General features: G+C 39.9%; 1 long non-coding RNA gene across 1 annotated transcript in view; it reads left to right on the forward strand.

Moving 5' to 3' along the window:
* Positions 1-1,797: 1,797 nt before the first annotated feature.
* The window catches only part of LOC140705446 (uncharacterized), a 296,805-nt gene continuing 277,568 nt past the window's right edge, over positions 1,798-21,034 (forward strand). Inside the window, exon 1 of the long non-coding RNA XR_012084832.2 lies at positions 1,798-7,945. This is a non-coding gene — a long non-coding RNA (uncharacterized LOC140705446). The remainder of the gene's footprint in view (positions 7,946-21,034) is intronic.

A 21,034-nucleotide genomic window follows, 5' to 3' on the forward strand; every position in this document is an offset into this window, starting at 1 on the left:
TCGTTGTTTTCACTCTAGTATTTTATACTCATGAATTTCATAGAATAGCTGGTGGAGACTGTTTGATAGGTAATTTTAAAAGTGTCGTGAATAATAAACTAAAACATTGTGCCAAACTTTTTATTATTATTAAATTATAATTCTGAAATGACATCTTTGTAATGAATAGAGCATTAGATTTGATAAAAACTGTTTATGAAAACAGATAATTCTTAGAAGCGTTATTATATTTAAATTTAATGCTTCCCCAAGTTTGCTTTTAAAATGTACTTGTGGATTACTTGTGGATTATAGAACAGATTTAAACACACTTAATTATAGTTCCCAGGAACTCCCAAGAGATCTTGGAAATTATCACTATGCAAAAAGAAGCAAGATTCTGTAACTGAACTGTCAGACCTTCTCAAAACTTCAATTCCCAGGATACTTTGGGGGAAGTTAAAATACTTTAAATCACATATACGTACATAGGTTTCCAGCACTTATATGACATTGGGTTCCAAAAAGTATTATCTTAATTTAAAACACATTACAATAATCTGGTATCAACCTTTATTAAAGTGAGCCTTTTCTGTTTTTTCTTAAAATATTCCTGCCATAACTGATGACAGCTTGTCTCTCTCTTTAAGGTATAAAGTAATTTGAGATTTTGCCATTTAACTTCCATTAAGAGCTTTAGCTTTTCCATCTAAAATGGTGAACAATATATACTATTATGCTGTAGATTTGAAAAGCAAATCAGAATAGTGAACATACAACATTCAGAAGAGGATGTAATGCTATGCATCTTTATGGTGGAACTACAGTATCACTGAATTTAATGGGACAAACTTCTGTATAAACATTGGCAACACTGTGCGTGTGTGAGCGAGCAAGTGAGAGCGAGCAAGATATTCTGATCTGCTTTAGCAGACTCTTCTTATGACAAAATCTTGAAAAAGATTTTTGAATTTAGAGACTGACAATTTAAAGATTCTTCCAATGCTTAGTAGTCACCTAAGATAGACAGCTTGGCAGGGCTGGCCCTGCCATTAGGTAGTGTAAGGTGCATCTCTCAAGCACCAGATTTTGAGTATCGTGGAAAGTCAATTCATGATTATTTATTTGCTATATGACTAATTTTACTGTCAGGGATATGGAGAGATGCTTGTGGGATGTTCTGCTTTACGTGCCAAAAGAACTTGTGTATCTTTGGATATTATGCACCTTGACCTGAAACTTCTCTGCTGGAAGAGGAAGACATTGAGATCCTAGTTCTCTTTCATGCCTTCATCTCATGAAGGTCATTGCAATTTTAGGATGCATGGGGCTGTGTCACTAGTATTGCTGCTCCTGCCCCTGGGGCCTGTTCAGTGAGTGTGGGCATTGGTGGGTGGCCAATTTGCAGGCTCGTTGGCACTGGAAACCTGTGTGTTTGGGGCTTCAACTGCCTTGGAAGCATCTGGCTACAGAACAGGCCTCCACAGGCTTTGCCCTTGCAGGCATTGTCTCTATGCACGTACGTTTTACTCAGGGCATGTTTACTGATGGGAGGGGGCAAATAAACAACAAGACTTGGGGGCAGGAGCAGCATGCAACCCTGCTGTCCATTGAAGCATGTGAAACTACATCACTGACACACTCTTGTTGGCTCTAAAGCTCCGCCACAACCATATTTTGTAAATGAATTACTACAAGTAAAGCCAACAAGTGTGGTTTTATGGAATATAAAATGATGTGTGTGGCGTTCACCCTTATTATGCTGAATAAGTTATGCATTATTCATGTTCTATGCTGATGTGGTTGAGAGGTGGGGCCACCAGAGATGTTAAAAAGGCGGAGACTGAGAGGAGAAAAGAAGAGTAGAGTTCAGTCAGAGTTAGAGATAGAGAAAGAGAGTTGGGAGATTTGAGGTATGATTAGTCTGAGGAGTGAATAGTAACTTGTGAGATTTAACTAGAAGATTGATGCTTGATGAACCTGAAGTAAATACTTAGGATTTATTTATTTATTTATTTATTTATTTATTTATTTATTTATTTGTTTGTTTGTTTGTTTGTTTGTTTGTTTGTTTGTTTGTTTGTTTGTTTGTTTTATTGATTGATTGATTGATTGATTGATTGATTGATTGATTGATTGATTGATTGATTGATTGATTGATTGATTGATTTGATTTATATCCCGCTCATCTGGTCAGATTGACCACTCTGAGCGGCTGCACTCTGAGCAGATGTTAAAGAAACATCTGTAATTAATAAACCTGTTTTAAGAAAAAGTGAAAACTGAATGGACCTGCATCTTTCCTAAGAAAAGTACGTTGATTTAGTGATCAACTGGTGGCAGTGTGCGAAAAGGTGTGTTTTTTTTTGTTTGCCTTTGTGAGCTCTCTGTTTTGGGGAGGCAAACAGGGGCTGCGAGGGGCAAACGTCACAACGTGATACTGTTGCATTGAGAAACATATTACACAGATGATACCACCTGCCTAACCCCAGCATCCATCTCAGTATATATTTTTGGGGATGATAGGTAAAGAACAATATATCAGTGTCTATGTCTGAAGCCGTTTTCAGGGTAGGATTAACCAACGCGTGAGCAGAGGAAGCAGCGTAGCCTTTATCTCACACTACTGTCTGAAGAGGACATCACCTCTTTAGAGTTTCTAATCCACATAGGGAGGTAGAGGATGCTGTTCTTTTCAAATTGTTATTTAATCTCTTCCGACTTTCAGTGCGGGTTGTTCCCTCTCCTAAGGATAACTTTGTCTTCAGTGCCTGAATAAGTTTTTTTGTCAACTTCAGAAATCAAACACCCCAGAGGGGTGTTCCCCCCCCCAACATGGTTTTGAATGGCATTACTAAATGAATTGTTTTGTGATACTATGAGTGAAATCTTACAGATGAATGGCCAGATACTACTGCTTATTGTTAGAAGAAAAGCCATCTTTAATATTTTATGTTCCATCCCACATTGCTACCAATAACACGTCAGAACTCGAATCCCCTGAAAAATAAGAGTGCCCTTAATGTGCAGCTTCAGCTCTCTGATTAATCTACCCATTAAACTAATTAAAGTGTGCTACAATGCCATGTGGCCAAACCCTAACATGTCCTTGCTGCTTCCTTTGCAAATTCTTCTAATTTTGCACCGCTTTTGCTCAGGCTGTATACTGGCTTGGGTTCGCCTTCATCCTAGCACTGTTGACCAGCTGGCGCTGACCTTCACCTTTTTCTCCTCTTTGGAGATTAGACTGAACAGGCTCTTTTCTCTGTGCTCTGGACTGACTGTGTTCCTTTTTGGAGAATGTGCTTATAGCAGGCAGATTTTGTCCCTCTCTGTGGCATGTGTAGAAAGATGAAAAGATGTCTCTGCATGCAGCTGGAGGAAGAGGACAACAGAAGAAAAGCAGAAGTTGGACAAGTTAGTTAATTTTTTTGATGACACCTGTCAAAATCCCTCAGCAAAGATAGTTGGTTGCCATGGTGTCTTGGGTATTCAGGGAGCGCTGATCAAATATCTTACAAGTTCTGAAGCCCTTAATCGCCAAGACCCCCACAGAGACGAGTAGCATCTTCCTTGCCTAAGAGCAGTGGTAGTGCCATCAGAAAAGAAAAAGCACACCTGCATGTTATTGTTTTTTTTTTTAGGAGAGAGGTTTTCGTTGGGTGCTTGAAGACATGGTTATGATACTCATGGACACTCCAGTGCACAGGATTGTATGTGGCAGAGAAACTGAGTTCTGCAACTGATAGTATGCAAGAATGCTTTCCCTGCACAGAGAGGGAAGGAGTTGAATGGAAATTACAGTGGAACTGTAAACACATGTTATGGTGGACTAGCAGGTTTGGTATCCCAGTATGCTTCTGTTTTTGTAACAGAAGCCACACAGTCTGCAAAATGGCCTGAAGCTGCTAGGACTTTATGGCAAGATTTGATCTCTAGATCGGGATAACTTCCTAACCTCGGAGATGATGCAGAATTCATTTGCTCCTAGATTTTGCCTCCCACTACTGTCTATACCAAGCAGAACACATTTCCTTTAATTCCTCCCTGAAGGACTAGCTGCAGGGTTGCCAGGTCTCTAAGCACCAAGTCTCAGGAAATTGCTATGTCCCCCCTCCAGATATTTTGATGAGGAGTCACATCTCAGGGTGACCGGTCCTGGAGGAAAAGAAAGTTCCGGGTTTTGTGCATAATCTTACTTTAAAGCATGATGGAAGATCAGTCTACCCATTCACAGCCATGCTGGCTCAATGTGAAGTGGCTGCTATGTGTAGTTGTGCTTGCAAAATGTTAGCACATCAAAAAATCCATGGGCAATGTGAGGGGGCTGGTGGGAGAGAGCTTGTGTGTGCATAAATGTGCGCCCATTCTGCAATCTGGCAGCAAGGAAGGGAGTGGAGTGCCAGTGCCATGACTCATGAGCCTTCTCTTTGCACAAGCCCTGTCAGTGGTGGCAGAGAACCTATAGAAAAAAAATCTCCCAGTGGGCCGATGGGTAGTGCACATGTGTCATATGCACTGCAGGCAAGCCTTAGCATGACTGACAGCAATTGCTGTAGCTGCTGGGCACATTTTGCTGCCTGCCCAGCTGCCCAAAATTGTTCACACCCACCCACCTCACCAATGTTGGCTTGCTATATTATCTGGTTAGCAATGTTTTAGCTGGATCATGGGCCTATTTAACCAGATTTTCCTCACGCCTGTTTGCATAGCCAGCTTTCCCAGCTGCAGTTTTAGACAACCTCCCAACTCTTGTCTGTCCCTCCCCTATGATATTACTGGGATACAGCTCCTGTTCTTAGATTTTGGCCCTGAAATTCCAAGGAATGGGGCACTGATGACTTGGTAACCCTACCTGCTCACCTCAAGGCTTTCTGCAGGTGCAGGACACATCATGGTTAGTAGTGCAAACCATGATTTCGTATAGCTGACTCACATTACAATACTGAGAATCACCTGAACATTTTGCAAGTGTTGGTTTTTGCTTGTAGTCCACTGGCTGTATGCTACCGGTTGTGTACAATCAGGTGCCAGTACTCAAGGGTTTGGAGACATGCTAGGAAATGCTGTTTTGCAACTCACTGGTGTCCTGAATGCCAGATTATGCACTTCTGCAGGGCATTCTTTAAAGACAAGACAAATGCTGGTACCATTCAGTGTATCTTCAAGTTACAGGTGCAGCCAAGCTCTCCTTCATTTGATTTTATCCAAAGAGCAGTGAATAAGCACAAGGTAAAACATACTTTATTGATACCGGTGGTTCTTTTTTATTTAAAACTATAGCTATTATCTCCTTGCTGACTGGATAGATCAGTTATGATTGTTTCATAATGTGATTTAAGTATCTCTTTTCAGAGCCCGTGGTTGGGAGTTTGATTCCTCACTGTGCCTTCTGTGAGTAGAGCCAGCCTGTATGGTCTTGGGCAAGCTGCACAGTCCCAGGGTGTCCTAAGAAGAAGGGAATGGTAAACCACTTCTGAGTATACTCCTAGGAAACCATGAAAAGGGTCACCATAGGTTGGAATTGACTTGATGGCACACAATTATTATTATATTTTTAGGCAGAGAGCGTAAAACTTTCATGCTGTGATCTATAGAATATTTGCAATGCTTTAGTCCACATTATAAACATACAGTTGGATCTAGACATAGTTGTACTTACAGTAGATCAACTGAGATCAGTGGGAATTGAATTAAACATGATTAACAAAAGTCTCAACTGTTTTAATGGACTTATTCAAAATATGACAAAATCTGGGTCCAACTCATTGCTTATATAACTGGAGTGCATGAAGTTCCTTTAAGAAGCATCCATCTGTGGAGAACAGTTTAGCAAAGCCTTGTAGTGAACTGAATTATTTTTAAGCCACAACTATATTTTCCTGCATGTTTATGCTATAAAACCTTAGTTACAACTTCAGCAAGACAGATTCGCACGTACCTTTAAGCAGATTTGTAGCCTTAGAGATGAATATTTAAACATCATCTAGACACTCTGTGAATCAACCCTATGATAGCTCAGTGAGGTGGACAGCAGAGCCAGGGGTGAGGCATTTGATTCCCAGCTGTGACTCCTGGGAGGACAGCCAGCCTCTGTGATCTGAGGCAAGTAAGATGAATGCCTCCAAAAGAAAGGAATGGTAGATAAATTCTGAGTGCTTTGTATCTAGAATACCCTGAAAGGAGTTGCCGTAACTCAGAATGGACTTGAGGCATGCAATGTTATTTACTGTATTTGTAGTAGCAAAAGTAAGAACAGGTGAACTTCATGAAGCAAAACACTTTTTTACTCTAAATGAAACTGCACGGTATGTGAGAAGATTATTTTATTAATATGTGTACATTTCATAATTATTTTATTTTGCATAGCTCTACAGTATATATTTGGAGATTTCTTAATAAATCATTGATTGGCTGGTTGATTGATTGATTGATTGATTGGATTGACACCAAACTAATATTCAATCTGTATTGCAATAGAAAGACTGATTTAAGGTGGAGGAGAACCTCCCAAATTATTTAATTTTTAAAAGAAATTTTCTGTAGGGTCCTGAGCCTACATTTTAGGTAACTGACATATAAAGTCGTTTAAAAAAATACTGAGGTTGAAACCAAGCTGCCCAGCCTGTGATCTGATAATTCATCTTATTTTTTAAAAAAGCAAATCACAAAACCCCATTCATAGAATTTCAAAGTGCAATCAGAAGAGACATCTAGGCTTTTGTTCTCTATTTTTCTTTTCCAAATGTTTAACTGAAAAACAGGCAGGAAGAAACAAGAACTGTTTAAATTGGTTAAAAGAACTTTTTTAAAAATTATGCCCTGAATGTGCCAACATCTTTTTAAAACCCCAGTTTTACAGCTGAGCCAACTGCTTCTCCCCCCCCCCCAATAACAGAGGGAGAGAAAAACCATCAGACCTTTAACTACAGTAGCACAAACAGCCTTACAATAATTCCTGGTTGAACTTTGTCATTGGATGTGTGGCTTTGGAGTGTGCCGGGGGTGACATTCAGCCTCTACATTCATTTTTATGATAATTCCGAGTAAATTGTGGTGCAATAAACTCTTCAAGGCTGTCTTTCTTGTGAAAGCCATGAATCAATCAGCTGCAGGCTCTTTTTTGGGGGCCTTTTCAATGTATAGTGATCATTTAGATTTGACATGCATTGTGAGACCTTAGCTTGGCTCCTCTCTATGGTCTGTCATTAATTCCAGCCTTTGCTATGCTGAAGTACAGTGAAGGATGACTGAGAAATCATTGCCCCTCTTCAGCTCTGTTATTGCACAAAATAGCAGTGCAATAATTTTTTGTCAATGTTTTACTCTAAAAGCTTTCTACGTCAGTCTTGAAAGGGAAGCAATAAAGCCCATTCAGTGGCATGAATAAAAATCCTTTGAGGTTTAGGCATAGGGTTTCTTTTCTTCAGCTGGTAATCAAATTGGAGCTAAAATGAAATTGAGTTTTCTTATGAAAATAGCCTTTGTTGCTGGGAAGGCTGGTAATTCATAAACAATAACCTGCTCTTTTGTGTGGATAATAATATATTCATGTTCTTTCAATAGGGTAAAAGCCAGACCTAGTGCATTATGGTACAGTGGGGAAAAAAAATAGCAGAAGGCGCTTTTGCTGGAATAATCTTCAAGACGAAATGTCGTGTTTGGTGACTTGAAGCTTTTAGCTTTCCTCTGAAATGGTACTTTGCCCTTATTTATACACTGGGGTCCCCCCCCCAGTTGTTGATTTGTTACTGCCATACTATATTTGGTTAATTGTGGATAGTCTCAAGCTGTGCTCATCAGTCCTCCTGCGGGAGCTGCTGCCAGCTGCAGGGAAAGCAGAGCCCTCCAGCTCGAAGATGTACATTATTCACGGGAGCAGCCTCTCAGCGCTGATTATCACTGAAGGGTCCCCACTTGCTCTCCATCACAGCACGCTGGAGACTGGACTGCAAGACAACCGGAGGTAGGCTGAACTCCTCTCCCCTGGGCTTTTAAGTGTAACTGGTAGATATGCTGTGGATAAGAACCTGTGGAAAGTTCTCTGGAGGAGAACTTGCCGGGATTCTCAACAAAGCAACTCAGCTGACAAGGACCCTGTAAGGCAAAGATTGTATGCTTGTTTCCTTTAACATAACTGAAGGGGCTTTTGAAGGTGTGTGTGTTGGTTAGTGTTATTTTTAAGGAAGACACCCCCCAGTTAACATTGCACTGAATTCTTCATGATGTGTTCTGTATGACGGGATGTTTAGTTTCTGGGTTGTGTAAGGAGAGATATTGGTTGTCTAGTTTTAACACATGGTTTAGGGAGCCTTTAGCATGCTATCTATGACCCTGGGCAATAAACACATTATCTGTCTTGGACACTGTAGTGCATAGTTTCCGTGACTGAAGTTGTTGTTCTCTTAACATGTGTGCTCCTGGTGCTTTTTTTTTTTTAAAGTACCTTTAAGCATGTTTTGAAAAACAGTGATGCCTCTATCAAATGCTCATGACTGTTGTTCTCTGCTTTAACTTAGAAGCCAGACTGTAGGACAAGCTCACGTTGACTCAAAATGTATGTGCATACAGTATGCTTTAATTTATCTAGACTTGAGATACTGTAAGCAGCTGTTATGTTCCTGCTTTCTCATCTAACAGCAACTTAACATTCAGTTACAGGTCGTAAGTTTGTGGATGGTTACTGATACTTGCCTATGTTCCATCTTCAACCCAACCACTCATCCTTTTAAGTCTCTAGAAATGGCATTATTTATTGAAGATACCACAACAAATTTGATGAATTTATAGACTGTGCATGTGGGTTTGGAGAGAGTAGACAGAAATGTGGTATGTATCTGAATGGCTTGAGATCAGTAGTAGAAGGAACATGTCAGGGAAGCGTTGTGGCATGAGGGTGGCAGTTGTATTAGAAAAGAAGAGATGCTCTGCTGGTGGACTTATAGCAGGAGTTAACCACCCCAGCTGATTTTAAAATGAAGGATTACACAGCTCCCAACAGCAGGTCTCCAAATCCCAATCTTATGGTGTGACGTGAAGAACCTCATTTCCACAATATCCAGATTATCTTTGCATGTGTCTGATTAACCTTTGTGAACTCTGAATTAGGTTCAAAAAGAGGTCAATAAACTGCATGCCTCTATAACGCAGCACAGTAACCTTGCATGGAAAGAAACAGAAAGCTGACAGTCAAATGTTTTACTATCACTTATTCATGCACTTCTGTGATGAAATTATATGCTTAAGTTAAACAACTTTCATAGGCACAGTGGTAACTGGCAGTCATGGTAATATATGTTATTATTCAATTAGTACAAACTTGCATGGTGAGGGGGTTGATTATTTTTAATGTAACTTTTCTTTTGGCTCTCATGAGTATGAAATAATGTGTGAACCTGTGTGTTTGTCCTCATTTTGCTTTGTTAGAATGACAAAAGAAGCCTTTCTTATATCAAATGGCCATTCTTTCTCTTCATTCCTAAGCCTCCAAATTTTCAAATATTTTAATGTGCAGTTGAATATTGTTTCAAGTTATGTTTCAGATCACTATATCACTGAATGCCCACCCATCCCCATCTCAGCCCAATACATATTTATTTGTGCATGACCTCTTCCACAGGTTGGGCTAAATGGGCTGAGGTGGTAGAATTTTGACTGGAGAAGGGCACCTTTTGAAATTCTCTTCCACAATAAAAAGTTCCCTGCATATAACAAACTAGCTTGTCAGGAACAAAAGTTGAACAGAATGCTACAGTTTGAAATCTGAACATCTCTATGGATAACTAGAATAAAGCACTAAACTCTAGAAATATGGCCCTAAGATGGTAATACGATTTGCATAATTTCATAAGGCAGTAGAGTCTAGGGGATCACATTTGGAATTGGATTTTTATTGGAATGTTTTGCGTTGTAAACCATTAAAATCAAATGTGATTTTAAATTATACTGTGAATTGCCTTAACAAGTAAGGGACAAACATGCATGAAATAATCAAATAAATAAGCAAACCTACCACAGCATCCAAGAGGCTAGTCTTTCTCCTTCTATATACTTGCTTTTTTTCAGTGGAGCAACATTCACAAATAGTATTCCATACCAGCAGTCTAAAAAGTGGTCCCAGTTTTAGGCTTCATATATTTTATAGAGGCTCGGTTGTTCCCTAATAATATAATACACCTCAACTTTTCTTTACCTTTTTAACAGGCAACTTACTTCCTTAAATGATGTACTGTACATCTCAGTGCTGTACTGTTAATAAATAGATTAAACTAATCGTGGCTCTTGGTAGATAAGAATGTATTTAGAAGAAAAGTTTTTAAAATAAATGGTTTGGGCAAAATGAAAGAAAGATGAATTATTAAGTAATTTGGCTTCTCTCACCAAATAAGCAATCTATATGGCAATGTAATAGAAAGCAGTATATAACTTTTGAGAGAAGGTAGAACACATAGTATTACAGTTTTGACATGAATGTCATCAGCAGATTACTTTAACTTTGTATCTGACTTTGGAATGGCCATCATGCAGCTGCTTTAGGTATCATGGCTGCTTTGTAAGCTGTTGGCTCCAGAAGTTCAGGAACCATTGGAGGGAAATGGAAAAAAAAGTGACAATCCAAAGCTCATCAATCAGTTAAATAGCATGCATTCATAGGTCTCACTTAAACCAGCAAGATTCCAAAGGTGAAATGGAATGTCCATGCTCCATTTATTTTAACAGGATGTAATTGCATTCAGTTTTCTCTAGTTCATGTCCATTAATTTCAAATTACCCGGAGTTCTGTTAGTGCCCCTTAATATTAATGCAAAGTTAGTGCAGTGTCCCCAATTCTTTTTTCTTTCAGAAGAAAGAGCCTTAAAGTACTTAAGATCCACAGCCTTAGAGGGGGTAAAAGTACACTTTACTGCCCAGAGAATCAGTGCTCTGTAAAGCTGGGTGTAAGCCGTGAGAAAACTTGCTATTTTGAGTTTAATTGCCTTCAATATTAAAACAGGACCTACACTTTGAAGATTTGGGCTGATGTGATGGATAGCTGCAGTGTCCTAAACTGCTAAACTGAGTTCCATGTAAGGGATAAAGGTGGAGCAAGGTGGTGCAATGCATAGTTCTGCCATCTCAGCTGGCACAAAAGAGCACCAATTCTGAGGAGTGGAATGGACATGGTAAAGTCTAGAAGTACAGGTGTATGATGGCAACATGAGTTGCACTGTCTCGGTGCATGTACATGTTTGATTGTGGCTATCATCTATTGACACGTACTCAAAAGTAAGTTCCATCGAATCAAATGAGCTTTACTACTGAATGGATGTGGGATTGGGCTATGACACATGTAGAATTAGCTGGGTAGCTCCGTGAGTTGGGTACCTGGCTCTGGAGCTAGGGATTGGGAGTTCAATCCCCCAGTGTGCCTTCAAGGAAAAAGAGCCAGGCTGTGTAGTCTTGGGCAAATGGGACACTCCTGGGATGCCCCCCAAGAAGTGACTGGCAAACCACTTCTTAGTACTTTATATCTAGGAAGCCCTGAAAAGGGTTCCGACAACTCAGAATTGGCTTTATGGCATTTTTTAATATGACACAGGGTGAAATGTTGCAATGAATGGGTAGCTTTTCATAGAATGCTGAATTATCCTTAATATCATATTTCCTGTGTCTACGTGATATTTTACCTGATTGATCTGTACTATTACTGTGGGGATGCTCAAAATTGAATCTAGAAACATTCATGTACAAAGCAGATGAAATGCTACATCTCAGTTTCTGAAATACTTTTTACATACAGAAAGTGAACAAATGGGCAAAGGAGCATGGGCAAATGAATCAGTGGAGAGGACCATATGGCACATTAGTGAAAGAACAAGAGGAGAAACCTGGATACAGTCCTGTGGATCAAGGTTATCAAGGCTAGGAACCTTTATTTGACACTACAACTCCCATAATTCCTTATATGCTGGCTCAGAGATGAAGACCTAAATGTCTACAGGAAGGAAGTGACTGGACTGGGAAAACAGGGACAACAGGACCCCTCATGTGCCCAAGGTGGAACAGGTTGCCAAGCAGGTGACACAGCGCACACAACTACTGTACCATGCTCTTGCTTGCCCACCACTTCACTTGGCATCTATGCTCAGTGCCCACTTAAACAAATGCTGCAATGCAGCAACAGTGCCAGTGTGTTTGTGTGTCACACGAGCAGCACAAGAGCAGCTTTGTGCCTATTTGCTTCATTGGAAACCTTTCCCAACAGCCTAGCCAAGAGTGAGGGCAGGAGAGGGCAGCTAGTTGATGTAAAGAGCAAACTCACCACAGAGGCACCAACGTAGGCATGTGAAAATGGCAGAGGGAATTAGGGTGCAGCTAGGCAGTGAAGTTCTCCTGGGTTACATCAGGCCCAATGGGGTCACCTGAAAGTGCAATTTGAAATAGAGAATGAGGAGCATGAAACTACACCTCACTGCAAAGGAACCCTATCTAGCTCTCCCCTCCCTCAGCCTGCATGCCTCTGCATCCTCTCCCCCTTGACCCCCCATCCCAGGGAGCAGAGGAAAGCTGGATTGGTAAGTGACATACCACTTTGACGGCTTGCCACTGAGGTGAAACAGCACTGAAGTGCAAAGGAAAAAAAGTTAAAAACAAAAAAAGAAGAAAAAGTCCCTCTTTGCTTCTTGTTCTGTCTTCCCTCTCCTTTTTATTCTGCTTTCTCCTCCCTGGGGAGTGGGGAAAGCTGATTTTATTTTAATTAATTATATTTATTGGCAAATGATATACCAGGAGACAGGTATCTAGTTGCCTTGTGTGCTCTCCGAGGCATCTGGTGGGGCCACTGTGAGATACAGAAAGCTGGACTAGATGGTCCCTTGGCCTGATCCAGTAGGGCTCTTCTTATGTTCTTATGCTCACTGCATCAGTTTGCCACCAAAGTGAAACAGCGCTGGATTTTAAAGGGGTTAATATCACTCTGCATCCCCTCCTGTCACCCCTCTGTGGGGAGTAGAAGAAAACTGGAGTGGGTTTTCCCCTGCCACCCCCATTTATGGTTAATGATACATCACTTCGTTGGCTTGCCATCCAAATGCCATATACCTGGAAAAATGCCTACCAGTGTTGCTTTGGTTCAGTACCAATGATCACACATATTGGAAATATGCATTTTTAAAAAGTATCCTGTAATAGTACCGAAAAAATATAGTTAGGCATGAATAAGAGCTGTGCTGGTTCATGGTTGCCTGTATGTCATGTGATTACTGATAAAACTGGCGAACCAGCCTGACCCCAAACTAGACAAAACAATAAGGTGAATCCCTGTCTGATCACACCCTAACTTGGACAGTGGCTGCCCAGCATTCATTGCCTGAGTCGCTACCTTATTTTGCCTTATGGTAGGGCTGGCTCTGCATCGTTTCGTTCGTTTAGTTGTTTAGTCGTGTCCGACTCTTCATGACCCCATGGACCAGAGCACACCAGGCCCTCCTATCTTCCACTGCCTCCTGGAGTTGGGTCAGATTCATGTTGGTTGCTTCGGTGACACTGTCCAACCATCTCATCCTCTGTCGTCCCCTTCTCCTCTTGTCTTCACACTTTCCCAACATCAAGGTCTTTTCCAGGGAGTCCTCTCTTCTCATGAGATGGCCAAAGTATTGGAGCCTCAGCTTCAGGATCTGTCCTTCCAGTGAAGGGCCCTGCATAGGGCTCAGGATTGTGGTTTTTAGCTATAATGGTGTTGTGGACTAACTCCTCCATGGCAGAAGCATCTGATGGGAGCCCTCTTCACAATTTGTTTTCTCCCTCAGCGGTCAAGACTTCTGCCTTGTAGATTGCTCCAGTGTTAATTCATCATCCGATAGGGCTTGTGATCTATTGAAGTGTCTCCTTGCTCAGCAAAGTCCAGTCATGTCTCCAGCAGAAACTGACAAAAGAAACTTTGATCCTTTTGAGAAGAACACTGTTTCATTCATAATTGCTCTGTGCAATTATGTAAGGACACAGGTAGTATTACGAGATTGGCTGTAATCAAATACCATTTGCAAGCCTGCTATTCACAGCTGCTTTCTTTTCATTCAAATCCATCATCCATTTCCACTGTTCCCTTATTGCTGTCTTCATCTCCTGTGGACGTTTAATACAAACAATCAACCACTGCTGTGATCCTGCTTCCTAAGTCTGAAATCCTAAAGAAGCACCTTATGTGAAAGGAAATGCATTTGGTGCCAAGCATTTCTATTTTTCAGGGAAAAAGGAAAAGAAAAATGATTGAAACAAGTAAACAGATAAATTAGGAAGTTGGGGTGGTTGGATTATATTGTCAGAACCATTCTCTCCTGGTGATCACCATCTGGGAACGATTTCATTCAAGAAGTACATTTGCAAATGAGTGATCTTCTCCTAGAGACACCAAGCACCCTCCATCCGTTTCTATGGCTCTTCTGCCCACCCCCATGGATTTTTTTTTTTGCTAATCAAGCATTGCAGTTCTTTAAAAAACAACAACAACAACAACAAAGCACTCCACTTCTACATCTCATTCTGCCCACACCCCAAAAAGAAATGTAACAAAATCAGAAGAGAATTCCGAACACTTCCAGTTTCTTTGGTGGTGGTGGTGGTATGTCCACAGTGGGTTTTGGGGATATGAAATTCATGCTTGTCTCCTTCTTTTAGAGGGCTTGAGCACCCTGGTCAATGTACAGATGTTGCAGAGTTTTGAATTTCTGGTAAAATTCCTTTTTGGTGTGCAGTAGAAGTACAGAGATACACAGACAAAAATAGCTGCAAGTTCCCCAGAGCCCACCCTTTTTTCATTAACTGGCACTTAGCCTCAATAACTCATTCTGAGATGTTTGTACTTGAAAAGATTTAAAAATTATTTACTTACAGTTGCTTGAAATTACAGACTTGTGTATGCTATTTTCTTTCTGCATACATACGTAATACTGGCTCTGGAAATGGAATACTCATGCAGTGTGCTAAATCATAATCACTATGGGAAAACAAAACAAAAAAAAAATAGCTTTTTTTTCCTCCTGGAAATCCCCAAATCTCCCAACCAGCTTTAAAAAAGGATTTTTTTTTCAGTATCTTTTAAAAAATTGATCCAACTACTGTCATTCCCCTCAACCTCCTTTCAGAGGGTCCTTCAGACTGTAACACCAGAAGGTTTGGTATAGGAAAGCAGGGAATGCAGCCCTAGGTTACAGTCCCTTAGTGACACAGGGAGAGAAGTCTGAACGCTCTAATTTTGTGGAGGCAGAACTAGTTTGACTGGACCCTGGTCAGTTGCTGGCCCTTTAACTGCTGGATAACTCAATGATTTAGGCATCTGGCTGTGGAACCAGAGGTGGGGAGTTCAATTCCCCACTGTGCCTCCGTTTCAGGGACTGGAATTGATGATCCCTTCCAGCGCTGCAGTTTTAATGAGGATGATGATTTGGCACCCCCTTCCCTACAGCAGAAGCAAGAGAACAGGGGGTTAGGCAGCTACTGAGTAAGAGGCAGATTAAGCTGCTTTGATTGGGGCAGTCCTGAAAAAAAAGTGAGAGGAAAAATAGAGATTATTCCTTGGGGAAGGATGATGATGAAACTTTGTGGGTTAAATTGCTTAAAAGAAAGGAATAGAGTGGGGTGGGAGAGTATGACTGGGAAATCAATTTTGAAATGGAAATCAGGTGATAATTCTTTTAGGTAAATTGTGTACAACAGATCACAAATGGAAGTGATCTTGTGGCACTTTTAAGACAGATTTGTTTTTCACGTGAGCTTTTGTGGATTGCAATCCACTTCCTCTAGTGCATGGGGTACAATATTCAGGCCTCTGGTTTACCTACACCATACATGACTGTGGTGGGATATAAGAATAGGTAAATTAGTGGAAAAGGAATTGATCTGTAGGGCGTGGATGACTGAAGATGGGGGGGGGGTCTGGAAAGAAAAAGGGCTCAAATTTTCATTTTCTGCCGGAAAAATGATTTCAGGTACATGGTGATGGTCACCGTTGCCTTGAGCTGTTGGCCAAATTATCTACCTTCATCTAATTGCAAAAGGAGTGAATCAGTAGTGGCAAAATAGGCACCTAGATACTCTCTCAGTCTTAGAGGTATTTCCTATGGGGAACCCTTAAGACTTACATTGGCATATATCAGGATATAAAATGCAGCTCCTTATTTTATGTAGTGATTGAGCTGTCAGCAAACAAGGAACTGGGAACTTCCCACCATGAACTCTTAAACTTCAGGGTGAATTTAGTTATTCTGTTCATCTGGTCCACCCTGGGCACATAGCTTGCACTTTGGACTGTTTTTTGTGTGGATCAGTGCAAGCTATTGCTGGTGTGATCAGGTGTGATTCTTTTTTTACTGTTTGTTTGCATCTGGGGAAGGATATCATGGTGTCACTGCTTCTTTCTTAAAACATATTGATTTGCATGCTTTCAAGCAAATATTCAGAGAGATGAGCAGTGTTAGTGGCTACATTTTGAATTGGATGTAATTTAATTTGCAGTCTTCTCTGAGAAAGGACACAGATACATTAACTGGGTGGTGGTGGTTAATATTTGTTCATGAAATTATTTCTCCAACATTGCTATTTGATTTGACATCTAATATGTCCACATTTTGGAGATACTAAATGTCTAGATCAGGACAGAACAGAATAGAATATATCAGAATAGAAGTCCATATGGCATCTCATTGCTTCTCTCAGACAGCTGTTTGTCAGTGAATCTTACATACTAGACAGAAAGAAGAAAACAGCATATAGTGACACTCTGAGCAAAGTTTCTTACCACTCATTTCAAATCTAGTTGGAATGGAGAGGTAATAAAGTTGTTTCAATGGCTAGATATGTCAAGTGATTATTTCCACTATAAATGATAGAATTAATGGAAACAGATTTTCTGTTAGGGAAAAAAAATTTAATTCAATTCTTAAAAAAAAATAAAAAACCAAAAACTCTCTGGTTTATAAGTGTGGGAAATTGTGCTTCTGTATCCGCGATTCAAAATACCTGGAAATGGCCCAATATTGCTGCATAGTACCGTATTGTGCCCGCATTGCCAGCAGGAACAAGGATGGCAAGTTTTATGTAGTAAAGAGCAGTCTGAATGTTAATGACACCAGTGCCAGCAGTCATGATGGTCTAAAGCACTGGTTACCAACCTTGGATCCCCAGTTGTTCTTGCACTAAACCTCTCAGAAGCCTTTAGGTTGTGCACAGGTTGTGCTGGCCAGGATTTCTGGGAGTTTAGTCCAAAACAGCTGAGGACCCAAGATTGGGAACCACTCGTCTACAGGATACCCACTTGTGCTCACTACAATTCACAAAGTGACACCAAGCAAGGGAAATCCTAGAAGCTTTTTTTTCGTCGATTAACCACTTCCCATACAAAGTAACTGCCAGAGTGATTTTTTTAACAAGTGTGAATGGTAAAAAAAAAGGGAAATTGCTTAAAAAAAACCCACTTCCAACCATGCATGGTTAAACCTATTCTACACATGCTTGGGAGTGATTGTTTTTCCCTTTTGCCTTTTTTGAGGATCAACATTTTAGCTCCTGCAGCCTGGATTCCTTTCAATTTTTTTTAAAAAGCAACCATTCTCTTTCAAGGTAAGCAAGATGGGTCTTTTCCATTTATTTGATGTTTTAAATATGTGGATGTTTAAGGGTCACTTGTTTCTGCACGTCTCTCTGTGTTACTTTTTAAAACTGTAATTCAAAAACCCTTTGCCCATACTGTCTATTGCATCTTTTCCAAATTTGATGCTGCTTCAATGTCCAGTTTCAAAGTTATAATCCTTCGATTGTTGTAGGTTTTTCAGGCGGTTTCAGGCTAATTCTTTGTTTGGGCTGCCCCATTTTTAGAAGTGCCTTGTCAAATGTTAATTCACTCTGCCAGTACAATAATAATGCCAATCCAACCCCAAGTGTAAACAAGATGGAAGCGTAATGCATGGAGGTGATGTAAGGTTAAGATGAGTGTTTAGCAAGAAGTAGCTTTGAATTGTGCTTGTTTACTGCTTCAGTAATAACTGTTTATATGCCACTTAAACATTTTGTCCCTGATTTTCAAATTGTTTTGTGGTCACCATGACTGACCTTTCTATTTATCCAAATTGACTTGTTTCAAATAAGCCTTATCTGAAGATGGCTTAATGAAAAGCAAGAAAGCAAACAAACAAAGCATTTGTAGGCGCAGAGCTATGACAATAAATAAATAAATCTCATGGGGATTCAGGATTCACTTGACTGAAATACGATATGTCCATAACAATGTGATAAACTTCAGTATCAATTTTGTGAGCAGTTATCTGTGCTCAGCTTGCTTGAATATTACAAATTTCACAGCATACTTAATTTCTAAAGTTTGGAATTTTAATATAACTGTACCTAGAGTCTCCTCTCTTTCAAAAATAGAGAAAGGGGAATTGATTTGGAGTTACTGACAGCAATTCATTGGAATTATCCAGGAATCTGCCTTATATGAAGTCACATCACAGGTCCATCTAGCTCACTTTAACTGTCTTAGGGTTTGCAAGACCTGAAGAAGGATGTTAATGATAGCACCATCCAGAGGTCACTAATTCATAGGGTCACTGCAAATCGAAAGCAATTTGACAGCACATCATTAAAAAAAAATCTAGCCAGCCTATTTTGCATATCATGTAAATTAAGCACATCAGTGGCTACATTAAATGAAACCACATTTCAGCCTGGGTACCATTTGTATAATAAGTTCATCTGAGACAGCCAGGAGAATGTAATGATTGGAGTCCTAGAGATTGTAGCTGAAGAATCAAGACTAGTCAAGCTGACCTGGTGTCTTTGGGCTGATCGTGTTCTCTTCAGCCAGATGTACTTTGCAGGGTTGTTATGGGGACAGACAGAGAAAGGGGAAGCAAGTAAAAAGGCCCTATATTTTGCTGGTGCAATATAAATAAAATAAATAATAATCTGCACCCATATCAGATGGAAGCTATAGATGTGTGCTGCAATCGCAAGGAAGAAGGGCTGTCTGAGTCTGGTAGACCAGTGGTCCCCAACCTTGGGCCTCCAGATGTTCTTGGACTTCAACTCCCAGAAATCCTGGCCAGCAGAAGTGGTGGTGAAGGCTTCTGGGAGTTGTAGTCCAAGAACATCTGGAGGCCCAAGGTTGAGGACCACTGTGGTAGACAGCTAGGGATGAGGTAATCATACGTTATATTGTATCGTGGTCAAGGAGAGGATGTATCTGCACCACTGCGGAGCTGCCTATTGGGTGAATGTTGTTCAGTTGGAGTGCTCCCAGTGGTGTTAAATTCTCCTTGGATGTCTTCTGCCTTGGGCAAGCTTGGCCTCTTTGGAGTAGAGTTTATTGCCTAGCTTGTCTCAAGTCTAATATACTGCATTGGTTCTTGTGGAGTTACGAGTCAACCAGAGAGTTTTTGGTTGGCTTTGAAGACTGTTCTTCATGTCAAAGTCACAGCATTGTTCTTATTAGCTGATCGATTTTGTGGCGGCCATAATTTCTTATGCATTGTACCCTTAGGCACTGTCCTCCCTGTGGGAAGAATTTTGACAATTTTGGATAGCATTCTTGAAGTTCTCCATAGCAATATCATAGTTCATGGATCATCCAGAAGATTGATCTCTGAAGGAGTAAGTTTTGTAAGACTCTATGGATGTGACCCTGTTGACAGCTGTGCTATTCCTTTATCAACATCCTGAGGTAAGGTTGGTGTTTTGGCAGCAGATTAACAGCAATAATAACATCTTGTCACACACAGGGGTAATTCTTATTCATCCATTGTAGGTATTTTCCATTAGCAAAACTAATGGTAGGCAGACAAACAAACAGACAAACAAATTTTATTATGGAATCAACAGATCATTCCAATATTAAAATAACATTAATATACCAACTTAGTACAGCAATAATGTCATACCGTAAGTCTTTATCAAGAAATATATATGAGGTAAAATAATACTGATATTTATGCATACAATTAAACTATAAAATGTGATAATTGTTTGATTATTTAAACCAGTTTAATTGGGGACATCAAATAAGTACAATAATAAAACTTTAAGGTCTTTAATGAATAAAATTTGACTTATGATCCCTGGGATTGCATCCATACCTCTGAATCTTTATGACAATTTACACCAATATTAGCAAAACTAATGGTAAAATATTATAGATCTCTGAGAAAACCTGAAGAGGCATTTTGTCATGGGATCTGCAGGGAAAAAATGCAAAGAAAAGTGAGGGGAAATGGCAGAAATAGCTGGGGACAAGAGAAAGATTCCTTCCCCCCCCCTACAAATTAGTAGTCGTGTTGGGAAAAACAGTGTGTGCACCGAGAATCACACAGACAGTCCCCTCCTTTGCCATGCATGACCAGTCATGTGCCAGTTGAAAAACTGGTCAAATAAAGGATAGCCTCCAAAAGGAGAAATATGATTGTGCAATTACTCTTGTGTATGTGATTTTCCCCAACAGGATTCAGCCTGAATGCTTTTTGTTTTTTAACTAGAAAATCCTCTGGTTCAGTTTTCTTTGTTCTGTTTCACTTTTAACCACACCAAAAGCCCACATTGACACCAACAATCCTGTTTAGCTAATGACCAAAATTAAAGTAATATTTAAAATTTATTTATTTATTTATTTATTTATTTATTTATTTATTTATTTATTTATTTATTTATTTATTTATTTATTTATTTATTTATTTATTTATTGGATTTCTATCCTGCCCATCTAGACCAAAGGTCTACTCTGGGAGGTAATAACTGATGCTTGTGTTTTGTGCATTTCAATTCCCTTTCATTCCACTGAGTATACTCTCCCTCTCAAATATGTGTCATGTAGGCTGAAATTGTGCTGTGCAATTGCACAAATGGTGTTAACTTCCAGCCACCAACTGCTGTCAGTTAAAAGATCGTCCTAGGCAAAATTATTTATTTATTTATTTAAAATATTTTTATCCTGTCTTTCTCCTTAAAAGGACCTGAGGCAATTTGCATCATTAAAAGACAATATAAAAGTTAACAACCGTAAGTATATAAATATTAAAAAGGATCAAACAAA

The sequence above is a fragment of the Pogona vitticeps genome, chromosome 3 (assembly GCF_051106095.1).
Source record: "Pogona vitticeps strain Pit_001003342236 chromosome 3, PviZW2.1, whole genome shotgun sequence".
NCBI classification, from domain to species: Eukaryota; Metazoa; Chordata; class Lepidosauria; order Squamata; family Agamidae; genus Pogona; species Pogona vitticeps.